The 17884-nt window shown below is 36.4% G+C and overlaps 1 long non-coding RNA gene across 1 annotated transcript; it reads right to left on the bottom strand.

Moving 5' to 3' along the window:
• Positions 1–9522: 9522 nt before the first annotated feature.
• LOC113098641 (uncharacterized) lies at positions 9523–11609 on the bottom strand. Its single transcript, XR_003289128.1, has 3 exons — positions 11551–11609; positions 11351–11451; positions 9523–9582 (listed from the first exon to the last, which is right to left on the bottom strand). It is a non-coding gene; the product is annotated as an uncharacterized LOC113098641 (long non-coding RNA).
• Positions 11610–17884: the final 6275 nt, after the last annotated feature.

Here is a 17884-nt window from a genome sequence, read left to right on the forward strand (position 1 = left end):
TGGGTGAGTGGCGTCACTGGTTGGAGGGGTCAGTGCAGCCCTTCTTGGTCTGGACGGATCACAAGAACCTGGAATACATCCGTTCAGCCAAGAGGCTGAGCTCGCGCCAGGCCCGTTGGGCACTCTTCTTTGCCAGGTTCAACTTCACCCTCTCGTACCGGCCGGGATCTAAGAACACCAAACCCGATGCCCTCTCTCGTCTGTTCGGTGCTCCAGGGGGGGAGGTTGCGGCCGAGGCCATCCTTCCTGAGGGGGTGGTGGTCGGGGCTCTTTCATGGGGTATCGAGCAGCGAGTTGAGGAGGCCGGTCGAGGGGTGCAAGTGCCAGGGGAGTGTCCGGCGGGCAGGTTGCCGGTGCCGGCTGCGCTGCGCTCTGAGGTCCTTGAGTGGGGTCACTCATCCAGGTTAGTCTGCCATCCAGGGATTCGGAGGACGTTGTCTGCCATCCGACAGCGTTTCTGGTGGCCTACTATGGCCGCAGATGTTAGACAGTTTGTGTTGGCCTGCCCCACATGTGCCCAAAGTAAGCCGGTCAATCGCCCTCCTGATGGTCTGCTAAACCCTCTCCCTATCCCTTCCCGCCCTTGGTCACACATTGCCCTTGATTTCGTCTCAGGGCTTCCTCCGTCGAAGGGTAACACTGTTGTTCTCACAGTGGTGGATCGCTTTTCCAAAGCGGTTCATTTCATCCCCCTGCCCAAGCTGCCCTCCGCCCGGGAGACCGCCCAACTGGTGGTGGACCACGTCTTCCGTCTCCATGGGTTTCCGGTGGATGTGGTTTCTGATAGGGGTCCCCAGTTTGTCTCCCGGTTCTGGAGGGAATTTTGTAGACAGATTGGGGCCTCTGCTAGTCTGTCTTCAGGGTTTCATCCCCAGACCAATGGGCAGTGTGAGCAGGCCAACTACCAAGCTTTCTACCAAGGATCAGCCTCTCCGGGCGCCTTCTCGTAAGCTGGCACCCAGATTCATTGGGCCATTCCGCATCACCAAGGTGGTTAGTCCGGCGGCGATCAGGCTCAAGCTCCCTCCCACTTTTGGTCGGGTTCATCCGGTGTTTCATGTTTCCAGGGTCAAGCCGGTGTTCTCTTCCCCCCTTAATCCTGCTTGTAGTCGGCCCACCCCCCCCGCCCCCTCGTCTTGTGGATGGATCTCCTACCTATACGGTTAAGAGATTACTCGATGAGCGGCGCCGCGGCAGGGGGTTTCAGTATCTTGTGGACTGGGAGGGGTATGGTCCAGAGGAGAGGTGCTGGGTGCCGTCCCGGGACATTCTGGACCGCTCGTTGATTGAGGACTTCCGGCGGCATCGAGGTAGGCCCCTTCCTAGAGCGTCAGGTGACGCTCCTGGGAGGGGGGGTACTGTCGGGTCTCGGGGCTAATCACCTGCCTTTTGTGTGTGTTTGGGTCTCTTGTCAGCTCACCGCGTCTACCTGTTTGAGTTTTCCCCGCCCTCCTTGTTTCAGTGTTGTGAACCCTAATTACTCACCACCTGTTTTCTATGTTCTTCTAATTTTTTCCCCTTATCAGTCCCCGTGTTTCTCTGTCTATTGTCAGACTGTTGTTACTCGTATCAATAGCTCCGATCTTCTAGCTATTCTTGACACTCACCTTTGTCGTGTCTTGTCCTCAGGCTCCAGTGTGTTTAGCTGTTTTCTCTGCCCCCTGTTCCCCAGCGCAGAGCTCTTGGAAGCTTCAGTGTCATCCCTCCGGTCTCAGTGGTCGTACAAATAACTGTGGAACGTTACTCATCGGTTTGATTCATCTGCTTCGACTATTCTTCCAGTCACTACGAGTAATCCTGTGAACGTGACTCATCTGATCTGCCTCCTCTGCTTTAAATAAAGCCTTGCGTAAACCCGCATCTGAATCCTGCCCATTTTCTCCTGACAGGAGCAACGTGAGAACGATTGAAGATTAGAGGCTTAATTCATAATTCCTGGTAAGTTCACTTAATTATACTTGAGAAATATATCCTTTTTATATTTATTTGAGTATATACTTATAATGTATAAGTGATATCATGTCACAATAGCCTCCTATCCTGACATTTGCTATCATAGCAAAGTTACACAGCAAAATCCCCAGTGTTAATTTAACACTCAGAGTGTGGACACATACAAACAGTGTTAAAAGTAACACTGAAGCAGAGTTGAAGTTAATGAGATAATTAAGAAGTTAATTGAGTTATGACTGACCATTATTGAAGACATCTGATGTCAACAAGCAGAATCACCAAACAGAAAATCACAATTTGTGTGTCACCATTATAGTGGTCGGTGTTTGCTTTAGTTGGGATCTTGGCTTGTAACTTTTATTTATCAGATTTATGTGTCAAGCCAAGAGCAAAAAACATCAGGTGATAATTATATTTTAATGTAATTGTTGCTTGCACCTTAATCCCTGAACTCATTTACAGGCTCGTTTCTTATTATTGTCATTATTGATTGTAACAGCTTTGATTCCACAACAAAAGAGTCTGTATTCTCTATACATTTTTTAAGCGTCTCTTGTGATACTGTGATTTTGATTTTTTTTCTTTTTATTGAAGGTTTTAATTTTAGGCACACACAGATAACAAAACTCAGCATATGAATCTCAACAATGGTGACAAACAGCATATTCAGATAAACACATCTACTCTGAACATCACAAAACTAGATACTAAAAAGGCTCATCATTTATTTATTCCGCAATGCATGATGGGAGCCATGGATGAGTTTTTATTGGCTACAACATGCTTTTTTGATGGTCACAGTTGTTGTGATGCTCACGCTGATTCTAAACTAAAGAACTCTTTTTTTTATGTAGAACTAACTTTTAAAAACATGTCATATGCCAGAAATGCTGGATCACTTTTTTATCCACCTAAATTATGTACACAGTAAAGAAACCTGAACTCAGCCAATCAGGTAACTCCATGACAATTAGTCCAAACCACAATCAAGTTCATAAGATCGCCTTGGCTCTGGTCTGTCTGTGTGTTACGACTGAGTTACCACAGCCACACAAAATCTAAAGTTAATAACTGAAGGGTCAAGATACCAACTAAAGCAAGCACTAAACACTATAATGGTGATACACAAATTGTGATTTTCTGGTTTGGTGATTCTGCTTGTTAACATCATGTGTCTTCAATAATGGTCAATCATGACTCAGTTAACTTCTTAATTATCTCATTAACTTAAACTCTGCTTCAGTGTTACTTTTAACACTGCTTCATTGTTTATGTGTCCACACTCAAATGATATATGGAATTTACATTTTCTTACTGAGAGGATTTAAAGTAATGTTTACCTAACTTTTATTATAAAGCCCAATGCGAACGATTGTCATAGTAACTACTATCTGTTGAAATAAACAGCAAAATATGTGAAATTTCATTTGTTTATATGTGTTCATTTGTTTATATGTGTTCAACTGTCCCATATTGACCAGACGCCTTACATAATAAGTGAAAGACATCTTTATATCCCTGACTGGACAAGTTAGCCTGATTAAAAAAAATAAGAAAAAAAAGACTGAGGAAGCATCGAAACGCGAGACTGATTCTGATTATATTAACGTTTCATTCATCATCAAAACAAGCTTAAAAGCACACATAAACTGCCGGTTTTCATCCAGAATATCTTAAATTGTGTTCCGAAGATGAACGAAGCTTTTACGGTTTTGGAACGACATAGAGGTAAGTGATTAAAGGCAAGATTTTCATTTTGGGGTGGAGTAACCTTTTAAGTACTGGTAAATGCTGATTGTATTGTATAAGTGGCATTTTGACATTTATTTTATTGAGCTAGTTTCATTCAATACTTAACTTTATCCTGATGCTTGTGCTTGTTTTTATGTGCAGATGTTTTCTTGGAACCACAACACTCACTGGATACAAGACGGACACATGGAGGCAAACCAAGAGGGACAACCCTCATGTGTGTGCTCATCTCAGAAAGTTGATGGACTTTCAGTATGTATTTATTAAATTGTCTTTTGCAGGAATATTCTGAATTTAATAGAACATAAATGTATGCATTTTTGCAGGAATATTCTTAATTTAATAGAACATAAGCTCAAACAACAGAATTTGTGATTTAATGTTGATTCCAGCATTTTATTTTAATAATTTTCTTTAAAACATTTTTTTTTTTTGACAAAAATTATACAAATTCTGTTGATTGACCTTCATTTTTATCTGTTAATGTTCTACTCTGAGTATGGCTTATTTTTTAAACATGTATTTGTAGTTATTTGTGATGCTATGTTATTTTTATGATAAGATTTTAACTGTTGAAAGCCTTGCAATGTCTTTCTGCCAGTTTTAATAAATACTTATTTGCAACATCATTGACTTTATTCATTTTTATTCATTTGTAAATGTATTAAGATAGAGCTCATGATAAGACATTTATCTATATACATAGATTTTATTTCGATTTCATTAATCGCACAGCCCTACTATATAGACATTTATACAAGACATTTATAGAAAACAATAAATGGTAAATTCTGCAGGGATGTTTTTTAGTATTATTTTAGTATTTTTAGACTATATTAAGTCGTAAAGTGCACTTGATAAATTAAAATTTAACGCAAGACTTCGAAGCGGGTGCTATGAGACAGTGTCAGAGCTCCGCAAAACTCCACAATTTTCCAATGTAAATCTGTGGTGAAAAATTTAACTGCATCACTTATGCATCGCTTATTTTCACGTTGCCTTGATATATGACATTGTATTGATCTGTATGTCTATTTGTTAATAAAGGATTTATGGACACATCAAGGATTTTAGATCTGTAGAGTAAAAGTCATAGATTTTATTTTGAAGCAACAAATATTAAATCCTACAGACAAAATTAGCAGAGGACCTAAGAAATTGGCTAGCATGTTAGTGTTGTTATTTGAATTAGATGTAGATTTAATACATCTTTGCGTTCATTAATTTGTCATATTTTTTAACGTTGTTGTGTCACCATATAATAACCACATTGGAAACGTTATTATATGACCAACAGAGGACCATGCATTGCGAGAACGTTCTGTTAAGTCTCAAATGTCCTCTTTGTAACGTTTGCTATGTGACCATAAAATGCCCCAAAATAGAACGTCCCCCTAAAGAATGGTCAGGAACCTTGAACTGCAGAACATTCATAAACAAAAGAGGACGTTCTTCTGTAAAGGTTCGGAACTTTCATTACCTTTAGATAACTTTTAGGGAACGTTGCACAAGGTCGCGAGAACGTCCCCTCCTACACACCGGCGGCGCCAGGGGGGGTCTTGGGGGGTCTCAAGACCCTGCCAAAAAATGCCTTGACCCCCCATTTGACCCCCCAGCCTCTTCCTGATTAAAAAATATATATATTCGGGATAAAGATCCAAAGATGTTTCTCTTCAAACTACGCAGAACAATAATAAATAATTATTATTTCGACATTTATTCATACACTGAACCGAGAACCGTTTCTGTCGGACGCGTCCGATTCGAGAACCGATGAGCTGATGATAACTGCGCATGCGTGATTCAGCGTGAAGCAGACTGACACAGAGCACATCTGAACCGAACTGATTCTTTTGGTGATTGATTCTGAACTGATTCTGTGCTAATGTTATTAGCGCGGGTAAACCAAAGGCTTGAATGAAGGGCAATCATCGCCAATGACGGCATTACATCGAGCGCAAAAGAACCGGTGAACCATTTTTTTTCAGCTGGTTTATTTGATCGAATTGTCCGAAAGAACCGGTTCACTTGAGCACCTGCTCCTTTGCCCCTTAAGTGCCCTTTTGTCAAAGCAAAATTTCCTCAAATTTTTTTTGTAATAACATACACTTTTGTGAATGCCTGTCCACGCTTAATCATAATATTAGTACAATTTATTAATAATAATTTAGCCGTAAATAAAATGACCAACATGATGACCGTTCACCTGACTACGACCTCATCCAACAGGGAATATTCCTCATGCTGCACGCGCATTTTTTAATTGCTAGAGGATATTTTCAACATCGTGGCAGCTGGTAAGTGGTGTTTCATTCTCAGCGAAGTGATTTTGGTGTTTATTTACTTATTATTATTTTACAAGAACGATGTGACGTGAGAACATGCAGATACGTTGTTTATATTGCTGTGTGTAGCCTGTAGTGTAGAAGTAACAGTAGCGTGCTGTTTGAGGGAGAAAAGTTTCACAGGCATCGAGGGGTCTGGTCTTTTTTATGTTATTTGAATAAACTTTTATTATATTACAGTACTTAATTATTTTTAACACGTAAAAATAATTATCACAACACTGGTAAGGCTTATTCAGATTTTCTCATTCTCTGAATTATCATTATAAAAATAAAAACAATTCAGAAATGAATTAAAATATAATTATATTTTAAATGTGATGCAAATATTTTTTCTACAATAGCAACAGTGTTTACAACAGCAAGACCACTTTAGCCTGTAAATTCAATAATATCTATCTGGAAATAAATGTAAAAATATCAATGTCAATAAAAATGCATAATATACCTGACATGAAAGTGCAGTGTGAAGGATATGAATAACAAATGTAGCCTGTCATTTGTTTACATTGCGAAGGTGTTTTTGTTGTTTATTAGCAGAAATATGCAGTTATTAGCCATGTCCACTGTATTTTTTGTTGGTTTTCATGAGACCCCCCTTGAAAAGACCAGGACCCCCCATTGCCCCCCCAATCAAAATTGTCTGGAGCCGCCACTGCTCCTACATGGGAATAAATGTATTATTTTGTGTTAAATATAACACTTTAATAAAAAAAACTCATTAATTTGGAAATTTACTATCACATTTATGCATTTATGAACATCAATTTAAAAGTTAAATAACCTACAAACCATTATAAAATAATTAGAATTCTGCTTGTACAACAGATGTTTGTTCAACTGCTCATATTTGCTACATTGTTATGGATTTTATTGATAACTTTAAATGTCTTTGTTAATTTTTTATGACTTAAGCCAGAAAGAGAGCTTTATAAAAGGATGATGGCAAAAGTATAAAAACACCGCTTCACTAACCTGCTGGACTGTTAGCATAACTGCTACCATGTGCTACAATAAATGTATAACCTTACATCGAACAATACAAATAAAACATACTATTTTTGATTAATGTCTATAGTTGCCTTTTAGCTTTTAATATAAGTTATTGTTTTAGTTAACACATTACACTCACCTGGGACTGGACGGCTGTTGTAATCGTGCTCCTGTACCATCTCAACATTTACTGCTCTGCAACACAAACATTCCATTTTGACGCTTGATTTAACTCCTCTGCAACTTTTCCACGCAAACCTGGAAGGCACAGCCCACGGTGCGAGATCGAAAAATACTCCGGTTGGACATGGACCTCATCCTCCATGAAGTGCTTAGCACACACTAAAGTAGCCTACCTTTCCTCACAGTAATTGTCCCCTCCTCCTCTTGCCATATTGCCCAATTTCAACGCTTTTTTTTTTTTTTTTTTTTTTTTTTGGGTGAGTGGGAAAACTAAGAAATTATAAATAAGGTTGTTTAAAAAAAAAAAGAAAACTACACACTGGTCTCCGCCATTTTTCGGCAAGCGGATGAACGCTATAGTGCTTTCACCAGAAAATAACTTATCTGGGATTTGGAGCGAGCTCACAAAACATTTGATTCAGATCGGGACTCCGAATTGCGTTTCGCAAATCATTGGATCGGGGGAGTTCGCAAAACATTTGATTCAGATCGGGAATCCTAATTGCCTTTCGCAAATCATTTGATCGGGGCTTCGGAGTTCGCAAAACATTTGATTCGGATCGGGACACCGAATCGCCTTCCACGAATCATTAGATCGGAGCTTCGGAGTTTGCAAAACATTTGATTCAGATCGGGACTCCGAATCGCGTTTCGCGAATCATATGAGATCAGATCTTTCGAGCGGATTTGCAAAACATTTGATTCTATCACATAGGCTACTCGATAAAGTTTTAATAAAGAGAAAAGAGGCATAGAGACACATTTTTGTTAATAGCCTGTTAGTAATCACACAGTCCACCAGTAACTGTATAATTTAGTAAGGGTAAATAAAAATAATTTAAAAAATAGGATGCACTGTAAAAAAGAATTTGTTGAGTCAACTAAAAATATTTTGTTACCCCGCTGCCTAAAATTTTTTTGTTATCTTGACAAAAAATTTCTTGTTGAAACAACTTCAAATTAGAGTGGAGTTAGTCCAGGTAACAAATTTCTTTAAGTTGACTTGACTATTATTTTCTAGTCCAGTCAACTAAATCATGTTGTGTCAACAGGGATTTTTTTTTTTTTTTTTTACTTCGATCAATAATCATAAACAAATTTTAGCCCACTGCCTTAAATGTTTAAATAAAGATGACAAAACACTTTTTTATGTAATTTATTTAATGATAGAGACAACACTTTCATTCACATTTAAATTGAACAAGCAATTTGCTGTCAACACATCAACTGATAATTGATAAACAAAACAAAAAATGCAAAATACAAACACGTCTAAAGATCTGAACCGACACTTGAAAGTGTGATGTATAATAAATAACATTGGCATGGGATTGAGAAACAAATAGTTGCAATTCAATTCATCAGATCAAAACAACAGGGATTGTTTTTAATTTCATAACTCAATATGAAAATCAGAAGGTTGAACTCTGCATATTAACCCTGCACAAGTTCACTTGCACTCCCCCCACCATAATGCAAGTCATGGTCAAAATGAGAAACCAAGATATATGTATATAATATCACACTTAGTTACAAAAAATTTGTGTACTGTACTTCTGTATAATAAGATATAAATGGAATCAATGCACATGGAAGCACAAAAATCTAAACAGTCAGATTCTAAATTTCATAGCACAACATGACCAGACAGAAGTGTTAACATCAGAAGGATCTTGAAAATTTCCAAACTCGTCCCCCATCTGAAAATGTGTACATACTGTTTAAGAAAATGAGAGGGGAAACAACATTTGTTTACATGAGAACATGCATATTCCAAGTCATGACATGATAAACTTTAATGTACATTCTAAAAAGAGTGCGGTGGAGCCGATGGACACATCATGAACACTGAAAAGTGAAAGTGACATGACATACATTTGTGCTCTTCATTTAACCCATCCAAAGTGCACACACACAGCAGTGAACACACACCGTGAACACACACCCAGAGCAGTGGGCAGCCATTTATGCTGCAGTACCCGGGGAGAAGTTGTGCCTTGCTCAAGGACACCTTATTTGTGGTGTTGAGGGTGGAGAGAGTGCTGGACATTCACTCCCCCACACCTACATTTCCTGCCGCTGTAGCGAGCACATGGTGGGAGCAGCTGGTCTTCACAAGTTTTTGCAGAGCCTCAATGGTGTATTTAATGCGCTGGAGGTAGTGGATGTTCACTGCATACAGACCCATTAGGAGTCCAAATGCCTTGGGGACATGGGAGATGTCAGTGATGACAGGATGTCCAAATGAGACCAATGTTGGTTATTCCTTGGGAAGCACATCACATTGCTGCTCCTCAGTTACAATCAGAATGCCCTCTTCAATTTCTTTCTCAACATCCTTAATGTCACTGGATGGCTGTGAAAAGAAAAAAATATTACATTACTTAATACATTTATAACAAATGAACACACATATGTACATACACTATTAAAGTTGTGTGTTTTATTAAAAGCACAGCTACCAATAAATGCAAAGTGTAATTCACCTTCAAGTGGAAGATATTTTGAAAATATTAACCAAAAATGAAAGTCAACTGTAAATGGTGCTCCTCAACGGTTTCGTTTAGAAACATTCAAATGACTTCCTGTATTAACCTGTTAAAAGCCTGTACAAATTTATTTGTTCTGCTGAACACAAAGAGTTTAAAATCCCATGGGAAGATAAGTGTAAAATACACCCCCAGAACCAACTATTCTAAAAATGGGGGGAAATTATTTTCTTCACTGGTATTCTACATGATTTCTGAATGACATAAAATGTGACAAACCAATACAACATATTCAGTTTTCTTTTTCTTAATCCAATTCTAAGAGTCTAATCTGTCACACCATTTATACAATGATCAGAAAATATAGTATTCCTTTTAAATAATAGTCTGTTGGACTGCATGTTCAGAGTAAAGCATGACCCTTAAAGGGTTGGTTAACCCATGTATGTTTTACTCACCCTCATAGCATCGTAAGTGTGTATGACTTTCTTCTTTCAGACAAATCCAGTCGGATTATATAAAAAAAATATTTATGGCAATTGGTGGGTGTTTTTCTCAGCAGTCCAAAAGTAGTCAAATAATGTGCATCAATTCATAATAAAAAGTACCTCACATGGCTCTGAGAGGTGAATAAGGGCCTCCTGTAGCGAATCCATGTGTTTTTGTAAAAAAATATACATATTTAAAATGATATTCAAAGCATATTTAAACCCTTTTCTCTCACTTTCGTGAGAGCCATTCCGGGTGGATGAAAATAGGACATATGGGTCATGCATGCACCGATGATAAGTGACGAACACGGAAGAGTGGAGGAGAGACAACAATACGCCAATCACGAAGTAAAATCACAAAATTAGGCTTGCACGTATGATAGTCAGTGGAAGAGAAAAAAAGTGTTTACAACTTTTTAAATATGGATATTTTTCTTACAAAAAGCGCATCGATTTGCTACAGGAAGCCTTTATTCACTCCCCAGAGCCATGTGAGACACGTTTTGATTGATGGATGGATGCATTTTATTTGACTATTGAAAAAAACACACCTGTCTACTGCCATTAAATAACCTGGAAGGGCCAGGAAAATTTTTAATTCAACTCAGATCAGATACGTCTGAAAGAAGAAAATCATATGCACATAGGGTGCCTTGAGAATGAGTAAAACATGGCCTAATTTTAATTTCTTGGTGAAATAATCCTTTAAGCAAAGTTGCTAATGGCCAATATGCTAGCACTGAACATTTTTCAGGATTCAAAACAGTATTCAGCAAAATAATAAAGAATGGCTATGTCCAAAAACAGGGTTTCTGGTGGTTTTATGAAAATAAATTCAACACTTTATAAAGACATTTTAAATACCAATTATAGAAAATTCACAGAATAAAACTGAAGGGAAAATAATGTCAAATTATGTTCTCTAAAACTTTGAGGCTGTTTTCCAATGCAAATATCTACATTTCCGTAAAGGGTTCACCCAAAAAAGAAAAAGAAAGAAAATTGTCATTTACTAAACCTCAAGTTGTTTTAAACCTGAATTAGTTTATTTCTGTTAGTCCCAGTCCCAGATAGTCTAACACAGTACACAACACCACAACGTGTTACAACCCCAGATCACCCAGATTTCTTCTTCTTCTATTACCTGGATCACATCACTGCAGACTGATGGTGCTCAGATCGGTCATCCACAAGCGTGATCCCAGCAGTCATGTCCTTGATGAATTCCTGCGCAGAGCCTGTGTGCTTTAATAAAAACAAAGTGATGCATTAAACAGGGCCTTACAATCGTAAAGCATATAGACTCCAATAGATGTGCATTTATAAATAAATAAATTTACTTACAACTTTGTCCAAGCTCTACAATGTAAATACCATTTCCATTATGTCTGCATAGCATTTTGATGGATAACTGCAAAAGGACTCGCTGTGGTCCATCCACAGGATTATTGAATTCTGCTCTGAATCTTCAGTCATCCCAAAATATCATAAACATGAAAAATACAAAAACATGTTAAAACACTGTAAAATAATAAACATACATATAAATAAATCTTTACAGAGAAAGTCAAATGTATTGACAAGTTTGTATTAAATGCCATAGACAAACTATACCATCCAGACGATGCTTTTAAATGACACAACACATAATTATAACACAATAAAAGGAAATTTAACACATTTGTGTCGATCGTTATTGTATCTCTATTTATACAAGATATATGCTATTATTACTCTTATTCTAAAATATATAGATTTGAACGCATGCAATTTACTTGTGACCGTATATTCACCATAGACTGTATAAAAACAGATATTCACACAGCATTACACTGGGTTCTAGGTTCTAGTGAGGCACTTGAATGACTAACGTTACTTCAGAAAACTGAAAGAAGAGTTTGTAACGCTACCTTCAGAACTTCTGAACTGTAGACTGTAAAATAATCATCAGCACTGGGCTTATGTCAGCGATATCAAATGTAACGTTAAGATACGCGCTCCAGAAGAACTCTGAGGGAGGTGCTCATCTGTGCTGCTCATTCGTTGCCCTTATAAAATACAGAAAAGACACAGTTCGAGTAGTAATCTTCTTTTTATCTCCAAATTTTTCATCGTTGAATATTCTGACGGATGTCTTACGCTGTCAGGTTAAGAGCAGTTCCTTTTTTTTATTCCCGCCGTTCTTAATCCATACAGTGATCCGATGAGCTCTCGCGCGCTCTGTTTGAACGGTCTCTAACGCAGCTCTGGGCTCAAATAATACATACATACTGTATTTTTTTTGTTCTCCACATAAGTTCAGCTCCGCTGTCCCGCATGGGGGAATATCTGTTTTAATATTTATAAGGAAAATACTGTGGAACCGCCTGTATTTTGAGGCTTCAGAGTGCCGCGAAACGAACATTTACATACAGTAACTTATATACAGAATGTAAGACTCTTTAAACCATACTTACTCTTCTGAGACAACAAATGTAATTTTACACATTAAGCCAATGAATACGAATATTTTACTTACCAAAGTTGTATTCTAGTAAAATGTCCAAACTTTGAGGAGAAACTGACTAGAATGGCTGACGACCTTCTTCTCTCTTCAACAGCCTTCACGAGAATGACGAGATCTCGCGATAAGTGATGTTGTGAACGTGATATTGCTATTGAATTGAGTCAACAAATTTTTTTTAGTTATGAGGACAAATAACCTAGTTCAGTCAACTTTCAAACTAGTTGAGACACTGAAAACTTAAAATTTTTAGTTGAATGAACAAATTCAGTAACTGCAAGTTGTGTCAACATAAAAAAATTCATTGAAACAACTAAACTGCTAAATAATTTTTTACAGTGTGAGTTTCAATTTAAATTTTATTTAAATAGCAATGGTCATCTTAATCTCTGTGCAGTGTTTAGGGTATTTAAGGACCCCAAATTAAATTTTAATTCTAATACTGCATCATACAAGTGTTTATTTGAGTTGAATATTTCGATATTCATTTAAGGAAACAAAGCCATAATTTGATAACTTTACATTTACATTTATTCATTTAGCAGACGCTTTTATTCAAAGCTACATACAAATGAGGATAAAAAAACTACACAACAAAAAAAGCAACAAAAAGTTTAGCGAGAATATACAAGATGCATGCAAAATGAAGGCAGATATTGTCTGATATGTTAAGAAATAATATACAATAAAAATGCTAAAAAAATTGCCAAAATATTTGACTCAAAAAGTCCAGATGATTCAAGATGTTCGTGGCTGTGAGTGTAACAGCAGCAGCAGAGATTATTAACCGTAAATGAAAACATTTAAAACTCTGATTCCTCGATTTAAAAAAAATAAATAAAAATGTAGCAAAACATCGCATTCAGATGATATGTAGAACTCTCTGTGATTATCAGTGTCAGACTGTGTGTGTTGTTTTGTCCGGGGCTCGTGGGACAGGCATACTACTCTGACTGTGACATCATCATCCTGGGGAGGGACTTTGAGAAGATTCAGATCATCCCAGGAGCCAAACACGGGAACATCCAGGTGGACTGTTCACTGCAGGACGGAGAGGAGACACACGCGCACGCACGCACGCACGCACACACACACACACACACACACACACACACACACTCGGTTCTGGCGTCCAAACAACATCAAGGTCTTTATAAACTGTAACAGCACTTACTCAGAGTTACACGTAGCATATCTTTTAGCCTCATGGTTGCAGTTTGAGGTTTAAGAATTGGTTTTATTATTTTTTTTTTATTCTTTATGTTTATGTCAGTTTTAATAATTTTAGCATTTCAACTTTTTTTGTAAAAAGTTACTACTTTAATTTTAGTACTGTTTTCATGTAATTTATAGTGCTTTTTACTTTACAAATCATTGCAAAGCAACTTTACAGAAAATTAAGTTTCTAAAATATTTAGTAGTAGCTTACACGATTTATCTATATCATTTTACTTTAGCTTTATTTCAATTACAGAAAACTGTTTTTAGTAGTTTCAGTCTTAGTTAACAACAATGACACATAGTTGGTTGCTTTGGGAATTACTAGTTAGGAATAAAAGTTTAACTGTGTGTGCTTATTTTACAAATAAATAAATATACATATTTTTTATAAGTTTCTGTCTTCTGTTGAATGCTAAAAAGATGATGCTTTAAACACCAAATGGTTGATGGTACCCATTCAATTCCATAGTATTTCTTCCTGTAGCATAGAAGTCAATGGGTGCCGTCAACTGTTCGCTCTCAAAAAAACATCTTCTTTAGTGTTCAGCAGAAAAAAAAAAAAAACACTTGTTCAGGCTGAGGAAGAGTAAACGATCGCAGGATTTGATTCTTCTCACACAGACCATACAGTTATATGAGTGTTAATCTAAACTGTGTTTGAATATGAAGCACTTTGTGTGTGAAGATATTTGTGAATCAACCAATCAGCTGTCACTTGATTTCAGAGCCGCTAACTAGAATAAGATCACAGCTGCTTTTATTTTCAGTATAAATATGGAGTTGAACACAAGGCTTGATGAAATGATACTGTGATAAAGATAAAGCATATTTATAATCATCGAGGCTCCTGCAGACGTACGTTTTAGGAAAATTGTCCAGGGTTTATTTTTTACTCTTTTCTTTTACCTGCCACCGTTCGACTCGGACACAAACATGAGAGATTTTAATTTGATGAAGGTCATGGTGTTCTTCTTCAAGGCAAGGCAAGTTTATTTATAAAGCACATTTCGTACACAATGGTAATTCAAAGTGCTTTACATCAAAGAAAGTAAAATAATCATGAAGAAAAATGACAAAAAAATAAAACAAGCAATATTAAAACTATTAAAATGATTAAAACGTTTACTTAAAATCAATTTAAAAACAGTTAGAAAATGATTTTATATATATATAAAAAAGAAAATATAGTGCAATCAGTTCAGACATTGCACAGTGCTCATTCAATAAATGCACAGCTAAACAGATGGTTTTTGAGTCTAGATTTAAATGTGACTAGTGTTTTAGCACATCTGATCTCTTCTGGAAGCTGATTCCAACTGAGGGCAGCATAGTAACTAAAGGCGGACTCCCCTTGTTTTGTGTGAACCCTTGGTTTTTCTAACTGACTCGATCCTAGTGATCTGAGTGCTCTGTTAGGTTTATATTCAGTGAACATATCTGCAATATATTTTGGTCCTAGGTCATTTAGTGACTTAAATACACGAGTAAAAGTATTTTAAAATCAATCCTAAATGTAACTGGAAGCCAGTGTAAGGACCTGAGGACTGGTGTGATATGCTCAGATTTTCTGGTTCTAGTCAGAATCCTGGCAGCAGTGTTCTGGATGAGCTGCAGCTGTCTAATGGTCTTTTTGGGAAGGCCAGTGAGGAGCCCATTACAATAGTCCACCCTGCTGGTGATCAAGGCATGAACAAGTTTTTCCAAGTCTCGACTGGAAACAAAACATCTGATTCTTGCCATGTTTTTTAAATTATAGTATGCTGATTTAGATTACTGCTTTGACATGGCTACTGAAACTAAGGTCTGTCTCCAGAATCACACCAAGATTCCTGACATGATTTTTAGTTGTTTGACCCCTAGAGTCAAGGTATGCATTCACTTTGAAAACTTCATCTTTGTTTCCAAAGGCAATGACTTCAGTTTTTACCTAATTTAACTGAAGATAGTTCCGGCACATCCAACTATTAATTTCATCAATGCATTGGCAGAGGGAGTCAATGGGGCTGTAGTCATTTGGAGATAAGGCTAGGTAAATCTGGGTATCATAAGCATAGCTATGATAGGCAATTTGGTTCTCTCTCATTATTTGACTCAGTGGAAGCATATACAGGCTAAACAAGAGCGGTGCAATAATTGAGCCTTGTGGGACTCCGCATGACATGGACATCCATTTAGACTTATGCTCTCCTAGACTCACATAATAGCCTCTCCCTTCTAAGTATGACCTGAACCATTTCATTACCATCCCAGAGAATGATGCTTCACCGCAGAGAATGATGCTCTTCCTCTTGTTTTCCAGCTCAAATATCTGAACATCCTTAAATCGAGAAGCATTTACTGAAATATAAATGAGTTCATGTTTAAAACAAGAACAAATATCTGTCAGCGGCTCAGAAAAACAATAGTTTTCACCTTTGGCAGAATTTTTTCCCCCGTTTTAAGCATTAACCAATAAAAATCAAAAAATAAATATATTGAGTAGATAATAAAAATTAATATCTGAGGTCATTATGCATCTCCTGCAAATGTCTTTGTTTCGTGATGTTCATATATTAGCACTGGAATACAAAGTGTTATCATTTTGTCTTCTCCAGATTATTGCTGATGTGAAGCAGTGAGGAATCCGCTGTATAGTGATCATGCTCTCTGCCATTTAACCTTTCAAATCTGAATATATACTAATCTAATAATGAATATAATGAATCTAATTTTATATCGAGTATGAAGAGATCTGTAATATACTTGACTGTATGTAATGAGAAATTAAGTTATTTAATGCAACATCCATTATTTCTTTGCTTGGTTTAAAAGTTTTTTTTTTATGAATGATTATGTCATTTTATTATAAACATAAGTGCAGTATTAGCATTTGTATGAACATTATTAGAAATGTCTGAATGAATCAGAATCAAACGATTAAGTGATTAATGCAGAGATTTTCTTCCTTAGCATTTCGGTCTTATTTTCTGGTATATATTAATGCTTTCAAACGATTAATCGCTTCCAAAATAAAAGTTTTTGTTTATATATATATATATATATATATGTGTGTGTGTGTGTACCATGTATATTTATTATGCATATATAAATACACACACATGCCTGTATATATTTTAAAATATTTACATGCATATATATATATATATATATATATATATATATATATATATATATATATATATATATTCATATTATTTATAAATAGAATATAATTTTTTTTTTCTTAAATATGTACATGCATGTGTGTGTATTTATATATGCATAATAAATATACACAGTAAACGCACATATATGTAAACAAAAACTTATTTTGCATGTGATTAACCGTTTGACAGCATTAATATAAATATCTAAACATTCTTGAATCAGGATGAATTTACTGTACAAATAACTTGTACAGTAAAAAAAACCTTATTGTGTAAGTTTTTGCTTAAAACATGCAAAAATATTTACCAATGATGTAAAAAAAAAAAAAATCTGAATTCAAAGGCTAAACAAGATTATTTTTCTTCCCCCATTGGCAGATATTTCTGCTCGTTTTAAGCCAAAACTAACAACATTTTGATCATTAAAAAAAAAAATCATTTTAAATTGTTACTCGTACAGTAAATGCATCTTGATGAATGTTCAGATAGTTATACTAGAACACAAGACACAAACACTGAGTAAGAGGATTGTTTGCAGTCTCACTATGTTTCCATCCACCAATTTTTATGCACATTTTGGGATATCACATAAAAATAAATAAAATAAAAAACACCTGATGGAAACTAATAAAAATTCTAAAAATGTGCATAAAAAACATATCCATTCAACAAAGTAGGATACATTTCTTATCTGTTAAGAAAACGTGCACATAAACGACGATAGAAACACTTAAATGTGCATCATAAAACACATGTGACTGTGTGATAGGACAGAAAAAAACTATTTTGTTGCAAAAATATCTGCAAA

Source organism: Carassius auratus, unplaced genomic scaffold (genome assembly GCF_003368295.1).
Source record: "Carassius auratus strain Wakin unplaced genomic scaffold, ASM336829v1 scaf_tig00216598, whole genome shotgun sequence".
Classification (NCBI taxonomy): Eukaryota; Metazoa; Chordata; class Actinopteri; order Cypriniformes; family Cyprinidae; genus Carassius; species Carassius auratus.